The 25,448-nt window shown below is 39.7% G+C and overlaps 1 long non-coding RNA gene across 1 annotated transcript; it reads right to left on the reverse strand.

Moving 5' to 3' along the window:
* Window positions 1-24,222: 24,222 nt before the first annotated feature.
* LOC138893381 (uncharacterized) lies at window positions 24,223-24,521 on the reverse strand. The gene is made up of 2 exons (XR_011408762.1): window positions 24,417-24,521; window positions 24,223-24,338 (listed from the first exon to the last, which is right to left on the reverse strand). It is a non-coding gene; the product is annotated as an uncharacterized lncRNA (long non-coding RNA).
* Window positions 24,522-25,448: the final 927 nt, after the last annotated feature.

Raw genomic sequence — 25,448 nt, forward strand, 5'->3', positions numbered from 1 at the left:
TAAAGACGCCTTCGTTGACCGCGCCTTTAATTTTTACACTGAAGGTGCGCTTGCTGATCGCGCCTTCAGTGTAAATATTGAAAGTGTGCGCTTTTCTTGTAACTGAAAACTCTCCTCATTTCTTCTCCATTTCAGTCGAAATCCTCCATTTTCAACAGAAAATTTCTTCAAGTTTCACCCGAAAAATAACCCTATATCGACCCCCTAAAAAATGAAATCACAATGTTTTCGGAACAACTAGTAGCAGGGCTGTTATTATTCAAGTAAGTTTTATTTCTCCCTTTTTTTGTCCTAAATTTTAAATAGATTCTTCTTATATTTTGATTAGGTATGATTTTATTTGTTTTCTATTTTGAATTAATGTCTAATTATTGCATTTTCATTATGTCCAAGTTTAAATATTAGAACAAGTTTAATTGTTATGTGAGCAAAAATATTAATTTAAATTTATTTTATTTGTAGTGAAAAAACTTTGACCATTAGTAGTATTTTTCTGTTATATTTTGATTGGTAGTATTTTTTTTCTTTGTAAAAAAGTAGTATCTTGTTATTATTTTGATTGGTTGAATTCATCTCTTATTATTTTATTTTGATTGTGTCCAAGTTTGAATATTAGCAAAAACGTCGCTTTAAATTCCTTTCTTTGTTGTAAAAAAATTAATTTGTAGTTGAGTGTGTAGTATTGAAATGCCTAATTTATTCAATAATTTGTACACATGATTTACATAGATTATATAGTATTATATTTCTTAAAGTAAAAAATTATATAAGTGGAAAGAGTATTGTTTTTAGTAAAATTTGTAATACTAAATTTTAGAAGTGAATAATAATTATATTAAAATTTAACCAAAAAATACATAGTGACACAATATTATTGCTTATGTTAGTAAGACCATGTTAAGAATGAGCCAAGTTATTCAACTCATAAGGTGCCTAATGACAATTCCATCCGCATTTCATATATGTTTTATTTTTTTGAATTTTATGTCATACATTAACCCTAATATGATAATTGACTAGAACTTTAATAATACATAATATAATATACATAAACGCTAAGGTAGGTAATAGTTGGTGTGAATGAATAAAGCGGTGACTTTTTTAATCTTCGTCACTGTCAGGTATAACCTTGTATTTTTCTTCGCCAACAACTTCTTCATCGTCCTCGGATTCTAGACCCCAATTATCACATAGGTCTTAACTTCTTGGGTAAAGCTAAAATCATCATAGATATGATTTCAGCAATAATAGGGCACTCCATAGTCCAATATTTGTGGTAAATATTTTGGAAGTCCTATTGTGTCGACCCCAATTTCCCTCAGTAGGATGTCGTGATGACACTAAGACTAGGTAAGCCTAACATTTACTGAATTAATGACAAACTCAACCAAAAACTATTAAATATGAACAAAAATTTTCTATACAAATCTTACAATCCCAAAACTGGTAGTACAAGTCATAAGTTCTACTGAATTTACTAGAAAGTCTTTTAAGTACAAATATTTCGGAATAGAAATAAACAGTACAAGTACAATATCAGAAGGTGACTCTGAGGCATGCGAACGTGATGGCAGGTATACCTTGAGTCTCCACAGCAAAGTCCGAATAACTAGCTAATGATCAACCAATTTCGAAATACTTGGATCTGCACAAAAATATGCAGAAAGCGTAGCATGAATGCACCACAACGGTACCTAGTAAGCATCAAGACTAATCTCGGTAGAGTAGTGATGAGGGACAGTCAAGACACCTACTGGACTGAGCAACTTGAACAAGTATAAATGTAGAACTAACAAGGGACAATATCAATATAAAGCTAGGCATGTTAAAAATAATAAAACAATTCTTGTAATAAAAAACTAAAGCAACAATTAGCAACGAGGCATAACAGGTAACAACGCTGTAGAGTAAGCTGAATATAGTCTAAGTCCGGTGAGACCAAATAAAGAAAAACAAGTAACAACTCAATAAGAACCACCGCTGTCACACCATATTTATTCAAGGATTTCACGATGTACCAAATCTCATAATCACAAATCACAAGTCCCAATTCATGAACTCTAATCACTTGGAATCACAAGTCCCACACGAACGACTCACGTGCCAAGAGAATGACAATACCTAATATCTACACGGACCACTCACGTGCCAACAATAGCAATGACTCATAACTGCACGGACAACTCATGTGCCAACAGAATAACTCTCACACTGAAGGCAAGTACACGAGAGTACATGTAAATGGTCAATAACAGCAGGATTCATCTTCTTAAACCGATATAGGTGATTTGCTTACGTGTATACTTGTGCAAGTGTTCTACTACAATTCAATTCAACAAGCAAGAGTAGAGACAATGAATGGCACATAAGAAACAGTTACCCCAAAATGTACACGGTATAACTCACACAAGGTAGGCACACCACTATACAAATATCAACAATAACAATGCCCCTAGGCCATCACAAGTCATCACAAATCATTCTCCGACATAACCCACCTTGTCTCGCCATGTGCGCAATAATAAAGTAAATGCCTGCCTTGTCTCGCCGCACACACACAATAATATTCTCACCTTGTCTCGCCGCATGTGCAAACCCATATATAGCCCACCTTGTCACACCGCATGTGCAAATATCAATAATAATAACAGCACAGACAACTCACGTGCGAACACCTTGAAAATCCTCACAACAACACCACATGTGCCAAAACATAACAACACAATAAAATGACTTTTACAACACGTGTCCATATGCCACAACATTTCCTCAAAACAGTTAATACCACAACCACGCATAGCCCTCGGCTCAACAACACCGACTACAACAACAACAACTATAACACGAGAATACGGCAAGTAAATCAACACAAGAACTGCAGAACACAAAGAAATGAACGAACGAGCTCACAAAGAAAGACACAACAGGGAATAATGATCTCAACAAGAGAGAGATAATGTGTAACAATGATTCAACAAAAGTACAATTCGACGATAAGAGAGATAGCATGAATCAATGACCCCAAATAAGAAAACGTCAACAATGAACGAAATAACAAACTTCAATTAAGGCTAAGTAATTATGGAAGAGATAATAGTAATTTTAATTAAGGTTAAGCAATTACGGAAGAGATACTAATAACTTCAATTAAAGTTAAGCAAACGGAAGAGATAATGATAACTTCAATTAGGGTTAAGCAATTACGGAAAAGATAATAATAACTTCAATTAGGGTTAAGCAATTACGAAAGAGATAATACAACAATAAAAAAGGCAACAACTTCAGTTAAGTCACATAAGAGTTGAATTGGCAATAAGAGTAGAACATGAATCAATTAATTTCAAATAAGACACGTAAGGGTGGATTTAGTAAATGGAGGATTTAACATGACAAAATAACTTCATATCTAATGAACATAGGAACCTAAGAGCCCTAAACGGTCAAATTTTCACCATTAAGCCCGAGTACATGCTCGTCACCTTGCGTACACGGCCTTCACATGACACAATTATCACAAATGACTTAAATCCTAAGGGGTAGTTCCCCTCCCCCCCCACAAAGTTAGGTAAGATACTTGTCTCAAAGAAGCTAGATCAATACTCAAATTAGCTTTTCCTTTACAAATCCACCTCCGTTGAGCTCAATCTAGCCAAAGACGACTTAAATACATTAAACAATGCAAGGAAAAATAATTTAAATTAACAAACTATGATGTTTATACAATTTCTAAAAAGTCAACAAAAGTCAACCCCAGACCCGACCGGTCAAAACCCGAGTCGAGGCGTAGATTTCAACTACCCATAGCCCTACGAGTTCAAATACGTGATTTGTTTTCAAGTCAGAGTCCAATTCGACTCTCAAATCAAGAAATTCCATATTTTTGAAATTTAGACAAAAATCCCAATTTTCACTTTGATTCTCACTCCTTTGATGTTAAAACTCAAATATAATCATGAAATATACATAGAAATTGAACAAGGGTACTTACTCAACGATTGTAGATGAAATATTTCTCTCAAAATAGCTCACTCTCGGACCTAGGGTTAAAAAATATAAAATAAATAAAGCAAAAACCCGAATTACACAGCTGAAAACAAGCTGCCGATGTCGCATTTGCGATCCAGGGTTCGCAATTGCGAACCATCGCAAAAGCTAAGAAGCCTTCGCAATTGCAAACAAGAACATGGCTGGAAAATGCGCAATTGCGACAAACTGTGTAAGGACCTGGCCGGTCGTTTTGAGAGTTATAGCCCCAATCCCCTATTTACTGCTTTCTCCATATTTCTTTCTGCTTATGTGACTTACCGGGAGGCTTTGGTTGTGTTTTCGGAGTGTTTTGGGATACTTAGTCCCTAAACGGAAGCTTAAATCTTAGGATTTTTTTATTATAGTTGGAATTGTGTGAAGACGACTCCAGAATAGAGTTTTGTCGGTTCTGTTAGCTCCGTTGGGTGATTCTGGACTTAGGAGCGTGTCCGGGCTATGAATGGGAGGTCCGTAGCAGATTTAGGCTTGAATTGGCGAAAGTTAATTTTTTGGAGATTTTGACCGGCAGTGAACTTTTTAATATCGGAGTCGGATTTTGATTCAAAAGTTGGAATAGGCCCGTAAGGCTGAATATGACTTGTGTGCAAAATTTAAGGTCAATCGGACATGATTCGATAGGTTTCGGCATCGGTTGTAGAAAATTGAAGTTTCAAAGTTCATTAAGTATGAATTGGAGGGTGATTCGTAGTTTTAGCATTGTTTGATATGATTTGAGGGCTCGACTAAGTTCATATGGTATTTTAGGACTTGTTGGTATGTTTGGTTGAGGTCTCGGGGGCCTCGGGTGTGTTTCAGATGCTTAACGGATTGAATTTGGACTTATGCAAATTGCTGAATTTTTTGGTTTTTGGTGTTTTCACACCTGCGGTGGGGAGACAGCACGTGCGGACTCACACATGCGGACTCGCACGTGCGGAAGGAGGAGCGCAGATGAAAATTTGGGCAGCCCAGGCTTGGTTAGTAGGTGCGAGGAAAATGCCGCATTTGCGATGCCCGGAAATGCGCTAGATTTACCACGGGCACGAAGGAAGACAGCAGAAGCGGACCATTGTCCGCAGGTGCGCACACGCAGGTGCGACCACCTAATCGCAGAAGTGGTCCCAGTCGCCTTAAGCCATTTCCGCACCTGTGATGGAATTTCCGCAGGTGCGGCGTCACAAGTGCGACTAGAGGTCCGCAGGTGCGAGATCGCTGGGCAGAAAAGGGAAAATTTCAAGGGTTTGATCTCATTTAAATTTTGGGTCGTTGAGAGCTCGGATTGAGGCGATAATTTAAGGATTTTTTAAAGAGAACTTTGGGGTAATGATTCTTAACTCGTTTATGGTTATATTCCACTAATCTATAGTTGATTTCATCATTTAATTAAGGAATTTGGTTGAGAAATTTGAGAAAAATGGGAGAAGTTCTTCAACTAAGTATTTGAGTTTTGATTGGATTTTGATATCGGATTTGGATAATTTTGGTACGAGTGAACTCGTGAGTGAATGAGTGTTCATATTTTATGACTTTTACCCGATTTCGAGACGTGGGCCCGGATCGACCTTTTGGGGCGATTTTCTAATTTCTTGCTTTAGCTTTGATTTCATTAATTAGATTAGTTTTTTATAGTTGTATTTATGGTATGCAATTGATATTGGCTAGATTTGGTCCATTCAGAGTCAGATATTCGTGTAAAAAGCATTGTTACCGATTGATTGAGCTTGGTTCGAGGTAAGTGGCTTGCCTAACCTTGTGTGGGGGAAATCCCCTTAGGATTTGGTACTGTTGTGATATGTGAGCGCCGTGTACATGAGGTGACGAGTATGTACACTGGCTATTTGTTGTAAAACTCGATTTATTTTTTACTGAGTAGTAACCTGTTTTTCCTTTAATTTGAGTTATACCGTTTAAATGAGTATTAGTCTGTTTTTCATTCTTAATTGAGCTATTCCAATATGTATAGTTTTCCTGTTTAGTCTAATATCGCATGTCTACATGCTTTAACTGCTTATTTGAACTCTGTGAAGAATGCCTAGTTGATTTCTTGCTTTTCCTTGTTCTTTATCAGTATATTATACTGTAGAAATCTTGTTGTTAACTGTTGTATTTATCGGTTTGAGCCGTGTGTTTACTTTTGAGACTACGAGGCAGTACCTCGGGTGTTCTCCCTACATATTTACTTTTGAGACTACGAGGCGGTACCTCGGGAGTACTCCCTGTATATTTACTTTTGAGACTACAAGGCGGTACCTTGGGAGTTCTCCCTCCACATTTACTTTTGAGACTACGAGGCGGTACCTTGGGAGTCCTCCCTGTACATTTATTTTTGAGACTACGAGGCGGTATCTCGGGAGTTCTCCCTGCATATTTACTTTTGAGACTACGAAGTAGTAACTCGGGAGTTCTCCCTGCACATTTACTTTTGAGACTACGAGGCGGTACCTCGGAAGATCTCTTTGCTCATTTACTTTGGAACTACGAGACGGTATCTCGAGAGATCCCCTGCTATTTACCCCTGTATTGTACTGCTATTTTTGTTGTGTTTTCCTTTTGTTAAATTCGAGTCTCTTAATATACTGATATATTCCCCTGCTTTATTTATTATATACCAGTGGGCTTGACCTGACCTCGTCACTACTCGACCGAGGTTAGGCTTGGAACTTATTGGGTACATGCCGAGCGGCATTGTTACTATGTTTCGGGTTTTGGGAAGACTTTGTATTTATAGAGTATTGGTTTTTGAACATGCTGAGCGACATTGTTACTAGTTACTCAGTTATCCACTGCTATTAGTTGCCAAGTTTTATTTTTGTTTTGTTATTTTCCGCAATTTGTTAGGCTTACCTAGTCGTACAGACTAGTTGCCGTCACAACGTTATACGAAGGGAGTTTGGGTCATGACAAGTTGGTATTAGAGCCCTAGGTTCATAGGTGTCGTGAGTCACAAGCCGATTTATTAGAGTCTCGCGGATCGGTACGGAGACATCTGTACTTATCTTCGGGAGGCTATGGAACTATTAGGAAAAAATTACGTTCCTTGATTCCTTGTCGTGCGAAAAATGTTAACTTCAAATTTCTAATCTTCTGTATTCTATTCTCTCAAGATGCTGAGCACACGTACAGGCAGATCTGATGACCAGGCACCCGCGCCCCCTGCTAGAGCCGCGAGAGGCCGGGGCCGGGGTAGAGGCCTAGGATGTCCATGCAGTGCAGCCAGAGCACCTGCGCGCGCTACGACAGAGGAGCCCCCAGTAGCTCTAGCTGGAGGGCAGGCACCTGTGGTGCCTATTGCTACACCAGTTCTCCAGGAGACTCTAGCCTAGTTCATGAGCATGTTCGGCACCTTATCTCAGGCTGGATTGATTCCACTTGCACCTGCCATATCTCAGGCCGGGGGAGGAGCACAGACTCCTGTCGCCCGTACTCCAGAGCACCGGGTTCAGGTCGACCAGGTTCCAGAGATTTTACCAATACAGCCAGTAGCTCCAGCTTAGCCCAAGGTTAGGGTAGCAGATTTTGAGGCAGAGCAGCTCAGACTTGAGAGGTACAAGAAGTACCACCCTTCTACCTTCAGTGGGTTGGCGTTAGAGGATGCCCAGGGTTTTGTGGAGTAGTGTCACCATATTCTCCGTACTATGGGTTTAGCGGAGTCGAGTGGGGTTTCTTTTACTGCATTCCATCTTAGAGGAGCAGCCTATCAGTGGTGGCGTGCTTATGAGTTGAGTAGTCCGGCTAAGGCAGCTTCACTCACATGGACTCAGTTCTCGGACATGTTCTTGAGGGAGTATGTTCCCCAGAGTCTCAGAGATGCATGGCGCGCAGAGTTTGAGCAGTTGTGCCAGGGTGCTATGACTGTGTCAGAGTATGCAATTTGCTTCAGTGATTTGGCCCGACATGCACCAGCCTTGGTTGCCATATTTCGAGAGAGGGTTCGTCAGTTTATTGAGGGACTCTACCCCAGTATCAGGATTAGTATAGTTAGGGAACTGGAGATGGATATTCCTTACCAACAGGTTGTGAGTATTGCTAGGAGATTGGAGGGCATGCTCGCTCGGGATAGAGAGAAGAGGGAGGCCAATAGGTCTCTAGAGTCTGGCACTTATAGTGGTACTCGCGCCCCAACTGCAGTTCTCCATGGTATGGGTTATATGAGTCGCTCCGTTCATTTAGCTCTTATAGCCGCTAGTGGTATTCCGTCCCTTCTAGGCCCTAGGAGCCTTATTATGCATCGCCAGTATCTAGTGTGCCTCTTGCACGGGCTGCTTTTAGCGGCCAGTCCAGCAGACCTGACCCGAGCCAGTCACAGCATCCACGCCCTCCGAGAGCTTGTTTTGAGTATGGCGACACTCTCCATACGGTGAGGGATTGCCCCAGACTTAGGAGGGGTGCACCTCCATAGACTTCTCAGCCACCGCGTGCTCCACTGGGTCCTCAGACTATGATTCCAGCACCAGCTACCGCCCCACCTGCTAAGCTAGCTCGAGGTGGAGGTCGGGGAGGTCGAGGTCGCCCTAGAGGGGGAGGCCAGGCCAGATAGGCAGTTGCTTCAGACTCTGTCATTACAGGTATTGTTTCGGTCTGTCATAGAGATGCGTCGGTCTTATTTGATCTAGGCTCTACATATTCCTATGTGTCCTCTTATTTTGCCCCGTGGGAGATTCTCTTGTTGTGGACAACGTGTATCGGTCGTGTTTGATTTCTCTTAGTGGTTTTGAGACCAAAGCCGATTTATTATTGCTCAGTATAGTAGACTTTGATGTTATCTTGGGCATGGACTGGTTGTCGCCCCATTATGTTATTCTTGATTGTCACGCTAAGACTGTAATGCTGGCTATGCCAGGTCTACCGTGGTTAGAGTGGAGAGGTACCTTAGAGTATACTCCCAGCAGAGTAATTTCATTTCTTAAAGCTCAACGAATGGTTGAGAAGGGGTGTGACGCGTATCTAGCTTTATGTGAGAGATGACAATATTGATGCGCCTACAATTCAGTTAGTCCCAGTAGTGAGGGACTTTCCAGATATGTTTTCAGCTGATCTTCCGGGCATATCACCCGACAGAGATATTGATTTTGGCATTGATTTGTTGCCGGGCACTCAGCCCATCTATATTCCTTCGTATCATATGGCTCCTTCTAAGTTGAAGGAATTGAAAGAGCAGTTACCGGAGCTACTTGATAAGGGCTTCATTCGGCCCAGTGTGTCATCTTGGGGTTCTCCTGTCTTGTTTGTGAAGAAAAAGGATGGTTCTATGCGTATGTGCATTGATTATCGCCAGCTAAACAATGTTATAGTGAAGAACAGGTATTCATTATCTCGTATTGATGATTTATTTGATCAGCTATAGGGTACCAGGGTGTTTTCCAAGATTGATTTACGTTCCGGCTATCATCAGTTGAAGATTCGGGAGCAAGATATCTCGAAGACCGCTTTCAGGACTCGGTATGGTCACTACGAGTTCCTTGTGATGTCTTTTGGGCTAACCAATGCCCCATCAGCTTTTATGCACTTGATGCACAGTGTGTTCCGGCCTTATCTTGACTCTTTAGTCATTGTGTTTATTGACGACATTCTGGTGTACTCCCGGACTCGGGAGGATCATGAGCAGCACCTGAGGACTGTGCTTCAGACCTTGAGAGAAAAGAAGTTATATGCAAAATTTTCAAAGTGTGAGTTTTGGCTAGACTTAGTGCCATTCTTGTGTCATGTAGTATCGAGTGATCAGATAAAGGTGGATTCGAAGAAGGTGGAAGCAGTGCAGAGTTGGCCTAGACCGTCATTAGCTACGGAGATCCGGAGTTTTCTTGGTTTGGCAGGGTATTACCGTCGTTTTGTAGAGGGATTCTCATCTATTGCAACACCTATAACCAGGCTAACCCAGAAGGGTGCTCTGTTTAGATAGACATAAGAGTGTGAGGAGAGCTTTTAGAAGCTTAAGACAACTTTGACTACAGCCCCAATATTGATATTGCCTACATGTTCGGGGTCTTATACTGTATATTGTGATGCATCACGGATTGGTCTCAGTGCGGTGTTAATGCAGGACGGTAGGGTGATTGCCTTAGCGTCCAGACAACTGAAGGTGCATGAAAAGAACTATCCTATCCATGACTTTGAGTTAACAACTATTATTCATGCCTTGAAGATTTGGAGGATCTATATGTACGGTGTCCCTTGTGAGATTTACACTGATCATCGGGGTTTGCAGCATCTGTTCAAGCAAAAGGATCTTAACTTGCGTCAGTGGAGGTGGTTGGAGCTACTTAAGGACTATGATATCACCATTTTATACCATCCGGGAAAGGCCAATGTGGTGGCCGATGCTTTAAGTCGCCGGACAGAGAGTTTGGAGAGTTTAGCATATCTACCAGCAGCAGAGAGGCCATTGGCGTTGGATATTCAGGCCTTAGCCTGCCAGTTTGTGAGATTGGATATTTCTGGGCCGAGTCGAGTATTGGCTTGTGTGGTCTCTTGGTCTTCTCTTTATGATCGTATCAGGGAGCGTCAGTATGATGACCCCCATCTATTTGTCCTTAAGGACACGGTTCAGCACGGTGATGCTAAGGAGGTCACTATTGGGGATGATGGTGCATTGAGGATGCAAGGCAGGCTATGTGTGCCCAATGTAGACGGGTGTCGCGAAGATGTACTAGGACTTGAGGCAACATTACTGATGGAGGAGGATGAAAAGGACATAGTGCAGTATGTAGTTCAATGTCTAAATTGCCAGCAAGTAAAGTATGAGCATCAACAACTAGGTGGGTTACTTCAGAAGTTAGAGATTCCGGAGTGGAAATGGGAGCGGATCACTATGGATTTTGTTGTTGGACTCCTACAGACTTAGCGGAGGTTTGATGCAGTTTGGGTGATTGTGGATAGGCTGACCAAGTTAGCTCATTTCCTTCCTGTGATGACTACCTATTCTTCCGAGCAATTGGCTCGAATTTACATCCGTGAGATCGTCAGACTTCATGGCGTACTGGTATCTATCATCTCTGACTGGGGTACGCAATTTACATCACGATTTAGGAGGGCCGTACAACATGAGTTGGGTACTCGAGTAGAGCTGAGCATAACATTTCACCCTCAAATGGACCGACAGTCCGAGCGCACTATTCAGATGTTAGAGGATATGCTCCATGCGCGTGTGATGGAGTTTAGAGGTTCATAGGATCAGTTCTTGCCACTTGTGGAGTTTGCCTACAACAAAAGTTATCAGTCGAGCATCTAGATAGCACTGTATACGGCTCTGTATGGTAGGCGGTATCGGTCTCCAGTGGGTTGGTTCGAGCTGGGCGAGGCTAGGTTATTGGGTACAGACTTGGTTCAAGATGCTCTGGAGAAGGTTATGGTGATTCAAGATCGACTTCGCACAGCCCAATCCAGACAGAAGAGTTATGCGGATCGGAAGGTTCGCGATGTTACATTTATGGTTGGACAGCGGGTCTTGCTCCGGGTTTCGCCCATGAAGGGTGTTATGAGGTTCGGGAAGAAGGGCAAGCTGAGCCCAAGGTTTATCATCCCATTCGAGGTGTTGCGGCATGTTGGAGAGGTTGCTTATGAGCTTGCCTTGCCTCCCAGTCTAGCAGGGGTTCACCCAGTATTCCATGTTTCTATGCTTCGGAAGTATCACGGCGATCCGTCTTATGTGTTGGATTTCAGCTCAGTCCAGTTGGATAAGGATTTATCTTATGTTGAGGAGCCGATGGCTATTATGGACAGGCAGGTTCGAAAGGTGAGGTCAAAGAATATTTCGTCAGTGAAGATTTAGTGGAAGGGTCAGCCGGTAGAGGAGGCAACTTGGGAGACCGAGTATGATATGCGCAGCTGCTACCCTCATCTTTTCACCAATTCAGGTATGTCTCTATACTCGTTCGAGGAAGAACGATTATTTTAAGAGGGGGAGGATGCAATGACCCGGGAGGTCATTTTGAGAGTTATAGCCCCGATCCCCTATTTATTGCTTTCCCCGTATCTCTTTCTACTTATGTGACTTGCCGGGAGGCTTTGGTTGTGCTTTCAAAATGTTTTCGGACACTTAGTCCCTAAACGGAAGCTTAAGTCTCAGGATTTTTGACTGTAGTTGGTACTGTGTGAAGACGACTCCGGAATAGAGTTTCGTTGGTTCTGTTAGCTCCGTTGGGTGATTCTGGAATTAGGAGCGTGTCCGGGCTGTGAATTGGAGGTCCGTAGCTGATTTAGGCTAGAATTGGCGAAAGTCAAATTTTTGGAAATTTTGACCGTAGTGGACTTTTTGATATCGGGGTCGGATTCTGATTACGGAAGTTGGAGTAGGTCCGTAAGGCTGAATATGACTTGTGTGCAAAATTTGAGGTCAATCGGACGTGATTTGATAGGTTTTAGCATCGGTTGTAGACGTTTGAAGTTTCAAAGTTCATTAAATTTGAATTGGAGGGTGATTCGTGTTTTTAGCGTTGTTTGATGTGATTTGAGGGCTCGACTTAGTTCGTATGGTATTTTAGGACTTGTTGGTATGTTTGATTGAGGTCCCTAGGGCCTCGAGTGTGTTTTAGATGCTTAACGGATTGAATTTGGACTTATGCAAATTGCTAAAGTTTCCTTGTTTCTAGTATTTTAGCACATGTGGTGGGGAGACCGCATGTGCAGACTCGCACGTGCGGAAGGAGGAGCACAAATACGGATTTGGGCAGCCCAGACTGGGTTCGCAGGTGTGAGGAAAATGCCGCATCTGCGATGCCCGCAGATGCGCTAGAAGAATCGCAGGCGCGAAGGAGGACCGCAGAAGCAGACCATTGCCCGCAGGTGCGCACACGCAGGTGCGACGACCTAATCGCAGAAGCGGTCCCAAACACCATAAGCCATTTCCGCACCTACGATGGAATTTTCGCAGGTGTGGCATCGCAGGTGTGACTAGAGGTCCGCATGTGCGAGATCGCTGGGCAGACAAGGGGAAATTTCATGGGTTTGATCTCATTTACATTTTGGGTCTTTGAGACCTCAGATAGAGGAGATAATTTAAGGATTTTTCAAAGAAAACTTTGGGGTAATGATTCTTAACTCGTTTATGGTTATATTCCACTAATCTATAGTTGATTTCATCATTTAATTAAGGAATTTGGTTGAGAAATTTGAGGAAAATGGGAGAAGTTCTTCAACTAAGTATTTGAGTTTTGATTGGATTTTGATATCGGATTTGGATAATTTTGGTACGAGTGAACTTGTGAATGAATGAGTGTTCATATTTTGTGACTTTTACCCGATTCCGATACGTGGGCTCGGATTGACCTTTTGGGGCGATTTTCTAATTTCTTGCTTTAGCTTTGATTTCATTAATTAGATTAGTTTTTTATAGTTGTATTTATGGTATGTAAGTGATTTTGGCTAGATTTGGGCCATTCAGAGTCAGATATTCATGTAAAAAATATTGTTACCGATTGATTAAGCTTGGTTCGAGGTAAGTGGCTTGCCTAACCTTGTGTGGGGAAAATTCCCTTAGGATTTGGTACTGTTGTGATATGTGAGCGCCGTGTACGTGAGGTGACGAGTACGTACACTGACTATTTGTTGTAAAACCCGATTTATTTTTTACTGAGTAGTAACCTATTTTTCCTTTAATTTGAGTTATACCGTTTAAATGAGTATTAGTCTGTTTTTCATTCTTAATTGAGCTATTCCAATATGTATAGTTTTCCTGTTTAGTCTAATATCGCATGTCTGCATGCTTTAACTGCTTATTTGAACTCTGTGAAGAATGCCTAGTTGATTTCCTGCTTTTCCTTGTTCTTTATCAGTATATTATACTGTAGAAATCTTGTTGTTAACTGTTGTATTTATCGGTTTGAGCTGTGTGTTTACTTTTGAGACTACGAGGCGGTACCTCGGGAGTTCTCCCTACATATTTACTTTTGAGACTAGGCGGTACCTCGGGAGTTCTCCCTGCATATTTACTTTTGAGACTACAAGGCGGTACATTGGGAGTGGGAGTTCTCCCTGCATATTTACTTTTGAGACTACGAGGCGGTACCTCGGGAGTTCTCCATGCACATTTACTTTTGAGACTACGAGGCAGTACCTCGGGAGATCTCTTTGCTTATTTACTTTGGGACTACGAGACGGTATCTCGGGAGATCCCCTGCTGTTTACCCCTGTGTTGTACTACTATTTTTGTTGTGTTTTCCTTTTTGTTAAATTCCAGTCTCTTAATATACAGTTATATTCCCCTGCTTTATTTATTATATAACAGTGGGCCTGACCTAACCTCGTCACTACTCGACCGAGGTTAGGCTTGGCACTTACTGGGTACTGTTGTGGTATACTCATGCTACTCTTCTATACATATTTTTGTGTGCAGATTCAGGTACTTCTTATCAGCCCCGACGGACTCAGAGGAAGTTCAATGCAGCTTGGGTGATTGTGGATAGATTGACTAAGTCAGCTCATTGCAATCTTATGATGACTACCTACTCTTTCGAGCAGTTGGCTCAATCTATATTCGCGAGATTGCCATATTTCATGGCATACCGGTATCTATCATTTTTGACCGGGGTATGTAGTTTACATCACAGTTCTAGAGGGTAGTACAACATGAGTTGGTTACTCGGGTAGAGTTCAGTACAACATTTCACCCTCAGACGGACGAGCAGTTCGAACGCACTATTCAGATACTGGAGGATATGCTTCGTGCGTGTGTGATAGATTTTGGGGGTGCTTGGGATCAGTTCTTACCACTTGCGTAGCTTGCTTACAACAACAGTTGTCAGTCAAGCATTCAGATGGTTCCGTATGAGGCCTTGTACGCTACTAGCTAAGAGTGCTTGCTGTTGTACGGAGACTCCAAGGTACATTTGTCGCGTCCGCAGACCTCCGAGTCCCCCTCTTTTCTCTCCTATGTCATTTACCTTCCGTACTTTTTTTGTTAGACTCTGGTGTATAGAGATACTAATTTTCTTCTGTAGCTTGTGACTTACGATGTTACGGATTTTGGAAAGACTGTGTATTTATAGAGTATTAGTTATTGTACATGCCGAGCGGTATTGTTACTTGTTATTCAGTTATCCAGTGCTGTTAGTTGCCAAGTTTTACTTTTATTTTGTTATTTTCCGTAATTTGTTAAGCTTACCTAGTCGTAGAGACTAGGTGCCGTTACAACGTTATACGGAGGGAGTTTGGGTCGTGTCAAACTGGAACAGGGCAGAAGTCACAAATTCCATCAAATGTTCACATTTGCGAGCCCTGGGATACTACACCAGAAACCAACAGTCTTCCTGATATAAAAATGGACATTACTCTCTCATACGATATTCGAATTCGACGATTCTTTTTGCTGTGGATCCGTAATTATAATACTGATCTAATTCTTCAATAAAACTGAATTTGGATCTCATTTACTTAATGTGGTACCATTAATGCTTGAGAAAACGACGTCGAAACATCAAAAACAAGCGCAGTACAACCTAAACCTATCTGAAACTCACCCATGCCTTTCGGGACCCCGTACGAATATACCAATAAGTCTCAAAACATAATACGGACCTGCTCAAGGCCTTAAAGCATATCAAACAATGTTGAAACAACGAATTGTATCTCGAATCGAACTTATGAATTTCCAAATCTTCCAACTTCCAAACTCATGCCGAAGCATATCAAACCAATCCGGAATTACCTCAAATTTTGCTTGCTAGTCCCAAATGACATAACAAAGCTAATCCAACTCTAGAAATTGAAATATCAGCCCAATATCAACCGAGTTAACTCCCGGTCAAACCTCTCAACCTTCCAAAACTTCAACTTTTCGATTTTTGCGAAAAATGCTACAATTTATCCTACGACCTCCAAATCTAAATCCGGATGCACGCCTAAGTCCAAAATCACTGCACGAAACTATTGAAACCATCAAAATTCCATTTCGGATTCGTCTACACAAAAGTTAAATTCCAATCAACTCTTATTGCTTTCTAAAACAAGAATCCTTCTTCCAAATTGATCATGAATCATCCGAAAACCGAACTCGACCATACACGCAAGTCATACCATATAATATAAAACTACTCGAGACCTTAAGCTACCAAACGGGACGCTAATTCTTAAAATGAACGATCGGGTCGTTACACCTATCCGTTCTTCAGTTGTTGAGTATACTAGATATGTTTTATCGCGATGCAATTTTGTATTTTCTAATGACGCCCAATGATCTTCTTAACTCCCCTCCCTATGTTAAGTTCATTCAAAGCATGAAAGGTATTTAGTATTTTTTCCATATCTAAGATTTCTTTCATCAAGTGCTGGATAACTAGTGCTTCATCTCTAAACTTGTATTCTTGGAAAGTTGCTAAAACTGCTTGTGGTATAATGAGGTTGTGCTTGTGGTTATTCATATAGCATAAAATGAAAGAGACATTGTTATCCTTATGTATTTTGAATTATTGAAAATGATGTATTTAAAGATTATACTTTATGTATGGTTTTAATCATTTAAATGATTATATTTAGAAGACTTCCGCATGCATCTATTAAGCATATATATGGATATTCTAGTATAGATTGGTTCACTCGGGTTGGATTATGTGTTGGGTACCGATCACGTTATTTTGGGTCATGACAACCATCTCCAAAACTATGATAATGATAATTTTCAGTAGAAAATGGTGTGCCAAAACTAGTACAATCATGACCATAGCTACTAGGTGTTGATTCAATTTCTAGTGTTGTAATTTGTGATAACAACCTTGTAAAAATATGAAATTCTGAATAACTACTTAATGGATCAGTACATGGCATATAAGCTTCGGTTGAAGGCTCATTAAGATTAAAAGATGGAATATTAGAAAGCAGAGATGACTCGTAAAAAATATTTATGGGCTCAACAACCTCCAATAATTCAGTTTTAATAAACATCTCAAGCACATCAAAATTTATCATATGGCTTAATTTATCGGGTGCCCTAAAAAAAAATTACAATGACTCACTATCGACAATAGAAATTTCTATATCGAGCAATACCTTATGTGGTCTGATATGGCCACCTACCGGAGATAATAAGTGTTACCTCGTTGGGGTTGATTTTCATTCTAATATGCAAGTTCCTAACTAACCACTCATACTCAACATTGAGATGAAATTTCATAATGGAAAGAGCACCACAATTATATCTAACTGTATCAGTTTCATAAATTATCTCACCGTCCCACTACAATGCAACTCTTATACGCTGACCAATTGACATTTTAAAACCTACCAAAAGTAGCAATTATAATCAATAAATAGTACCAATATTTGGAAAATAGATTACAAATTATGAAAATAATACTAGCCTTTTAACAAACTTGAAACACAACATACACAACATGAAATAACATCGGTTATATATAGAATCTAAATGCATATATTCTAGTATTTGTTTCCTAACAAAAGGCACATTCAATAAGCAAACCTTCCACATTTCAAAAAAAGGCGCAATCTGACAATGAGTCTTCCGTAAAGCTCACTACAAGAAATTTGATTTTTAACAACCACTTCTTAACGAAGGGACATAGATCCGGTCATTATAAGTGTACTTATAGCAACCAAATATTTTTTCAGTCGTTGAATTTAACTTTTAGCCCAATATTAAAGAGGGACCCTTAAAATATAATATAGCCCGTCGTTAAATAAAAAGTGGCGCTAACGCTTCCCTCTTTTTTTCCCACACCTCTGCCAATCCCCCCCCCCCCCCCCCCAAAAAAAAGGAAAAAATCCTAAGATTTCTCCTACAACTGTGAAGTAAACCTCTATTTTGAACACTTATTTCGTAAACCTGCAACTGCTATATCTCCTGCAACTGTGAAGTAAAATTCAGTGAAACTGCTGGTGTTCATACGTCAATATCATCGTAATAGAGAAATTGTTCGTTACCTTTGTTGACAACAATTGCTCATCTTCGAGTTTCTTCTCATCAAGTTAAGGTTTGAAATTATACCATTTTATGTTAATTTTAGGTTAGATGAATAGGTTGTGATGGCAATTGTATATATATGGATATTGGTATTCACTTTGGTGAAAGAATGACACAAAATACAAAAATTGTTCCCATCTATTTACAGTCTGATTCTACGGTGAGGTCTGCTGGTTAATTACTTATTTTAATTTGATCCATTATTGATTTTCATTCTTGTCCTCTCATCCCTTTTATATACAATGACATACTTGATTGGAAGTTTTTTGTGAAACTTATTTCTTGTTTTAAACTATACAAGTTACTCTGTTTTTTCAAGAGAAGAGTAACTTGTATAGTTACTCCATCTATGTGTGTATCGTGTATGTAACCACTACTTATTTTGTTTTATTAATAATGTTTTGTTCCTCTTTTCTTATATTTACTTTATTTTTAAAAGCAAAAGAACGCGTGTTTGTGCTCTAAATTTAAAATTATGGCTCTCTATTTGTAATGTGTAAATGGGTCAAATTCAGATTTTTCTTGTTGTTTATGTGTGTGTGTTTTCACCATCATGTATGGGTAATGTTCATGTAAACAATATTTTTTTTTTGGGCCAAAAATACTCTAATCCTCTCACATTCAGATTTTTGTCGTTGTTATTTATGTGTGTTTAGTTTCACAATATACGCTTGTATTTCAATTTTCAATATTATTTTTTACTCGCATCAATCTCTATTATTGTTGTTATTGTGTATGCATCTGTAATCTGTTAGACATGGTTTCATGTTCAGATTTTTATATTTGTTTATTTTAGTCCATGTGTATTTTAACACTGTTGTTTTTTCTCCAACAATTTTCTGTTTCTCTTTTCTTATTTGGTAGCATTTCTCTGTTTTAATCTCAATTGTACTGCAAAAGATCAGTATGAAAGAATGAGCACGGTCCAATTGGCATTGTTATGGATCAGCCCCTTTCTGGGTTGTTTTAGACAAAATTGATTTTATAGTCATATTTTAGTTGCATTGCACATTAAAATTGAAAACTACAAAATTAATCTAATAGCTAGGATTCCATTCCCAACCGAGATAAATAGAACGTTTAAATTAATTCTGAAATCAACTCCAATTCACTCTATCAAGGCCATGTGCTTAATGTTTCTTTTTAGTTGGCACAAATTGTCCCATGTACACCCCTTTCTGAACTTTGTTCATAAAAAAAAATTCAATAGCCATTAGCTATAGTGCACAGTAGTGCCTCTTTCTTAGCCCGTGGCTGTTCAAATTCCATTCTTGTCATCCCAATCAATTAAAAGCTTGAGGTTTAGCTAGATCATCTTTTATATGGCAGAGTTGTTGTTGAAAGACCCCTTCTTCCATTCTCCAAAAGGATTTTATTTATGCCCATACCTAGGGATTTTAGGTCCTTTATGTGGTAGTGTTAATAGCAAAATAAGAACAGTAAACATTGATTGTGGAATTGGTATTCTTTTAGTGTTTCAGTGATTTTTCTATTTGAAGATACTGATTTTTTTTTTTCAAATATTGGATTTTCTTTTTAGACTTGCATGTTTTTCAAATATACATAGGTTTCCTTTTTATGATTTGGGTTATCAAAAAATATTCTCAATTATCTAGAGTACTAGAAATTTAACATGTTTTATTTATCCTTTATTGTAGGGATATTAAGGCTATTACTTGGATTATAGGCCAGTTAAATTTTGCGGGTAAGAAATTATTCAAATGAATTATAAAAATAATTTTTGAAATAGATTGACTAATATTTTTTGGTAAAGGTGACTAATATATTTTTGTTTGCTTAAGTTCATTTTTTGCTCCTTTTGCATTGCTATACTAATATTTTTCGCTGGAATATATGTGTATATAAATCTTGTGCATGTACCAGGTTATGGCACATGATAAACAATGGATGAAACTTATTCATGATCGACTTGATGATGCTTACATACTTGGAGTGAAGAATTTTTTGGATTATGCTTTTATAAGATTAAAAGAAACACGCGAAATATGTTGTCCATGCATCAAATGTTATAATGCTATTTTAGGGACACGTGAGTTGGTTAAATCACATTTAATAGTACATGGAATAATCCAAAAATATACCTTTTGGTATCACCATAGGGAGAGGTTAGGTGAGCAACTATCAGATTCTGAATTTGTAGATGATAATAACAATGAAGAGGGGCCATTGAATTTGTAGCAAAAAGATTTTATAGGATCTTAAAGGATTTTGAGCAACCATTGTATCAAGATTCAAAAATTTCCAAACTTTCTACTCTGCTAAAGATGCTTCATATTCAAAGTATTGGTAATTGGAGTAATGCATCATTTACAATGTTGTTAAAGATATTGAAGGAAGATTTATTGCCTGATGGATCAAACTTGCCAGATTCATATTACGAAGCAAAGAAAGTAATTCGACACCTTGGGCTTTCTTACAAGAAAATTGATGAGTGTATAAATGATTGTATGTTATATTGTAAGGATAATAAGTCTCTTGAATCATGCAAAGTTTGTGGTGCATCTAGATGGAAGAAAGATAAACATAGTTGTCACGACCCAAACTTAGCCTGTTGTGATGTCACCTAACGTAGTACTAGGCAAGCCGACACCTCAAAACATTTCCAACACTTTTAAGCACACAATGAAATAACACAAGTTTGAATAATTAAAGTTCTCATAAACTGGATAGGATGTCAAAACTCAATACGGAAGTCCCCAAAACCGAGGTGTCACTAAGTACATGAGCATCTATACAACAAAAGTCTGAAAATATTGTCTATAAAAAAGTGAAACTAAATACACAAAGCTGAAAGATAGGGAGGGAGATTCAAGATCTGTGAACGCCGGGCAACTACCTTGAAATCTCCAAAATGGTCAAGCTGCTAAGATAATCAACACCCACCATATATGGAAATACCTGGATCTGCACAGAAGTGCAGGGTGTAGCGTGAGTACAACCAACTCAGTAAGTAATAAGACTAACTATTAGATTGAAAGTAGTGACGAGCTTCACGGATACAGTTCAATTTCAGAAAATACAATACAGAAAAATAGGCATGCTTTCAAGTTCGACAGTTAAAGCTAAAACAGATAATTTATGCCAGGTTCAATTGAAACAGGATATAGTATCTCTCAGAAATTTCATGACAGTGATATATGCCAGCTGAAGTACAACATTAATGAAATCAAGTGCATATTATCAGAGTGACAGTCACTCATTCCTCACAATCTCTCATTTCTATAAGATACTCGGCACTCGCGCTCGACACTCGCACTCTGTAGGTACCTGCGCTCACTGGGGGTGTACAGACTCCGGAGGAGCTCCTTTAGCCCAAGCGCTATAACAAGCCAATCATGGCATAAATCAATAAAACATGCTGCGGCGTGAAGCCCGCTCCCATAAATATCCTCACAATTAGACCATCGGCCTCACTCAGTCATCTATCTCTCCAGTCTCTCGGGCTCTCAATAATCATGATAATCAGCCCAAACAGCGATGATATAATGTATCAATAAAGAACAATGGAGACTGAGATATAATATGCAAGTAAAATTATGACTGAGTACAAAAGAATAATTTAGCAGATAATTCAACATATAACACGACTTTTGTGGGTCCCTACAGTACCAACACATAGCCTAAATATGATTTCTAATATGATTTGCAGTTCAATTTCTATGACACATAGAGAATAAACGGATAACAAAATATTATTCAACTACACAGTTCCATGGAATTGACCAAGTCACAATTCCTACGGTGCACGCCCACACGCCCGTCACCTAGCATGTGCATCACCTCAAAACCAATCACATGACACATAATACGGGGTTTCATACCCTCAGAACTAACTTTAGAACTGTTACTTATCTCAATCCGTGCAAATCTCTACTCCAACACGCCCTTGCCTCATGAATCGGCCTCCAAATGCCCCGAATCTAGCCACAAACAGTTCGATACAATCAACACGAGCTAAAGGAATCAATTCCACAAGAAAATACTAAGTTATTAATCAAAAGTCAAAAGTCGACTCAAAAGTCGGCCCCTGGCCCACGTCTTGAAATCTGATAAAAGTTATAAAATCCGAAAGTTCATTCAACCACGAGTCCAACCATATAAATTTTACCAAAATCCGACACCAAATCGTCACTCAAATCCCCATATCAAACTCTCCAAATCCCTAACCTCAAACTCCCAAATTACACCTCAAAACAACACAATCTAGGTGAAAAAATCAATGGAGAAATATAATTATTGAATGAATTAAACCACAAGTGATTTACCTCAAGAATCCCTTCGAAATCCCTCTCAAAAATTGCCCAATCCCGAGTTTGAAATGTCCAAAAATAAAGAAAATCTCGAAAACCCTTGAATTTAAACACTGCCCAGTGCTTTCGCACCTGCGGCCAAATATCCGCACTTGTGGAATCACTTTTGTGGAAAATCCTCCGCTTCTGCAGAAATTACTTAAGTCCACAGGGTCCGCACCTACACTCCAAGTTCCGCACCTGCGGAAGCGCTTCTGCGGCCCATGATCCGCTTCTGCGAAGGCAGCCTACGCCCTTTTCTCCGTATTTGCGGAGCCTTGCTCGCACCTGCGAGATCACAGATGCTGATTACTCATCGCACCTGCGTCCTACCCCAGACTAGCCCAGCTCCACACCTGCGCAACATCAGCCGCATCTGCGGCATCACACCTGCGGCCAAGACCCTCGCAGGTGCGATCACACCAGAATGCTCCAAGTTCAGTAATGTACTAAATCTCATTTTCAATCTGATAACCATCCGAAATCAACGCGAGGCCCCCGGGACCTCAACCAAACACACCAACAAGTCCTAAAACATGATAAGAACTTAGTGGTGCCCCAATTCAATCCTAATGAAAACTAAGGAATTCCAACATCAAAAAACGATGCCAAAACCTATCAAATCACGTCCGATTGACCTCAAATTTTGCACATAAGTCACAAATGAAACCACATACCTACTCCAACTCCCATAACCCCCAATCCGAGCCCGGTATCCTTAAAGTTCACTCTTGGTCAAACTTCCAAACTTTTAATTTTGGCCATTTCAAGCCTAAATCAACTACGGATCTCCAAATCATAATCCGGAGACACTCCTAAGTCCAAAATCACCCGACGAAGCTAACGAAACCATCGAAACTATATTCTAGAGTTGTTTACACACAAGTCAATACCCGATCAACCTTTTCAACTTAAGCTTTCAACCTTGAGACTAAGTATCTCAATTCATTCCGAAATATGTCCGGACCTGAACCAACTACCCCGGCAAGTCACATAACAACTGTAAAGCATAAAAATGAATAGTAAATGGGAGAACAGGGCTACAACTCTCGAAATAACTGGCCGGGTCGTTACATCCTCCCCCTCTTAAACAAACGTTCGTCCTCAAACGGATCTAGAAACGTACATGGAGTCTCAAATAGGCGTGGATATCTGCTCCGCATCTCCTGCTTAGTCTCCCAAGTAGCCTCCTCAACTAGCTGACCTCTCCACTACACCTTCACTGAAGCTATGTCCTTTTTCCTCAACTTTCGAACCTGCCGATCCAAAATGGCCACCGACTCTACATCATAAGTCAAATCACCATCCAACTAAATCGTGCTGAAATCCAAAACATGAGACGGATCGCCGACATACTTCTGGAGCATAGAAACATGAAATACTGGATGCACACTCGACAAACTAGGTGGCAAGGAAAGCTTGTAAGCCACCTCTCCAATCCTCTGAAGTACCTCAAACAACCCAATATACCGAGGGCTCAACTTGCCCTTCTTCCCTAACCTCATAACACCCTTCATGGGTGACACCTTGAGTAGTACCTTCTCCCCAACCATAAAAGCAATACCACGAACCTTCCTATCGGCGTAACTCTTCTGTCTAGACTGCGCCGTGCACAACCATTCCTAAATTAATTTAACTTTATCCTAAGCATCACTACTAGAAATTGGACCTATAGCAATGGTATTTTCCGCAACGGTTATATAACAATTACTATAGACCTCTATAGCAACGGTTATAATCGTTCCAATAGGATATCAAATCAACTGGCACATTTTTGCAAGTAAACCATTACATTAGTGAAATAACCGCCGCCATAGGGTATTCTACTGCGACAGTTGTTGTAACCGTAATAGTAGGACGACCTGTGGCTACGGTTATTTGCAAAATGGGTCTATGGAGACGGTTCAATTTCCCTCCTAACTTTATCCAATTTTATTTTTATTTTTGTTTTTTCCCTCCTTTAACCAAACCCTAGAATTTATTTTTAAATTTCTAATAGCAAAATAGATGGAGCCCACTCAGATGAACTATTTCCTAGAGCACATCGAACAAGAATACTCCCCCAAGCAAAAATACTCTCTCAACTATCAAATCTGAAGATACCCAAATTGCAAATCTGAAGAATACTCTTTCCACTCAAAAATACTCTCTCAACTATAAAACTAGCAAACTATCAAAGAATACTCCCCCAAGCAAATCTGAAGATACCCAAATTGCAAGGACTCAGCAAATAGATCGACGGTCTCTTAATTCCAGCAAATAAATTGCAAGGACTCTGTTGTGAACTCAGCGAGTCACTCGAAGATATATTTTGGAATTTGAAAAATTATGTGTGGGACCCATTTTGAGCTTAGGCAGGTGTTCAGTGCGTGAAGGTGCAACGTGGAGAAACTGGTTATAAATATAGTAGATGGTGTAGTGCATTTTTATACTGAAATTGTCAAGTGTTAGCTCTGTGTCTCATCTCATCCCCAATTCTGTATCAGTCTATTCCTTATCTCCATTCTTCTTAGATTTCTGTTGCATTGTCCTTATTATCATTAGCGATTGCTTTGTAATTTTCATTAGTGTTGAGTTAATACAATTAGTTGGTTTGGTATATTATCTTTCATTGGTGCTTTCATCCAGAGGTCTTCAATGGAGGACCAAATTTTTTTGAACTATCGATTATTCAGTTAAGGCCGTGAAGGATTCGTGGTCAAAGGATATCGCCGAAATTCATTCATTGTTACATGAGTTAGTTGAAACCCTTGCAACGAGTAAGCCTACTCTGGTGGAATTCCGATGATTTAGTGGCGAGGATCCAGAGTTATGAATTTCTCAAGCTGAACGCTACTTTGAATTTTACGGCACATCAGAAAATAACAAATTATTACACGCGTCTATTTACCTAGAAGGTGAGGCATTGGAGTGGTTCCGATGGCTTCTCCGGAACAAGCAATTGACGGATTGGGAACACTTTGTTGCAAAGGTGCGAATTCATTTTCGTAAACAACATCTCGAATCGCCGAAAAGTCACATGGCTACAGTCAAGGATTATTCTACTGATATTGAAGCCCAAATGTTCGATAATATGTCACATGGATGCTGTTGTTCCAAGGTGTTTGCTACTAAGTGATCAGATGTTGAAGTCTTTAATGATAAAATAGAATCTGGTTTAAACAATGCAAAATCAAAAGAGGTCGAGGTGTTTGATGAAAGCT

This window comes from Nicotiana tomentosiformis, chromosome 6 (assembly GCF_000390325.3).
Source record: "Nicotiana tomentosiformis chromosome 6, ASM39032v3, whole genome shotgun sequence".
Taxonomy (NCBI): Eukaryota; Viridiplantae; Streptophyta; class Magnoliopsida; order Solanales; family Solanaceae; genus Nicotiana; species Nicotiana tomentosiformis.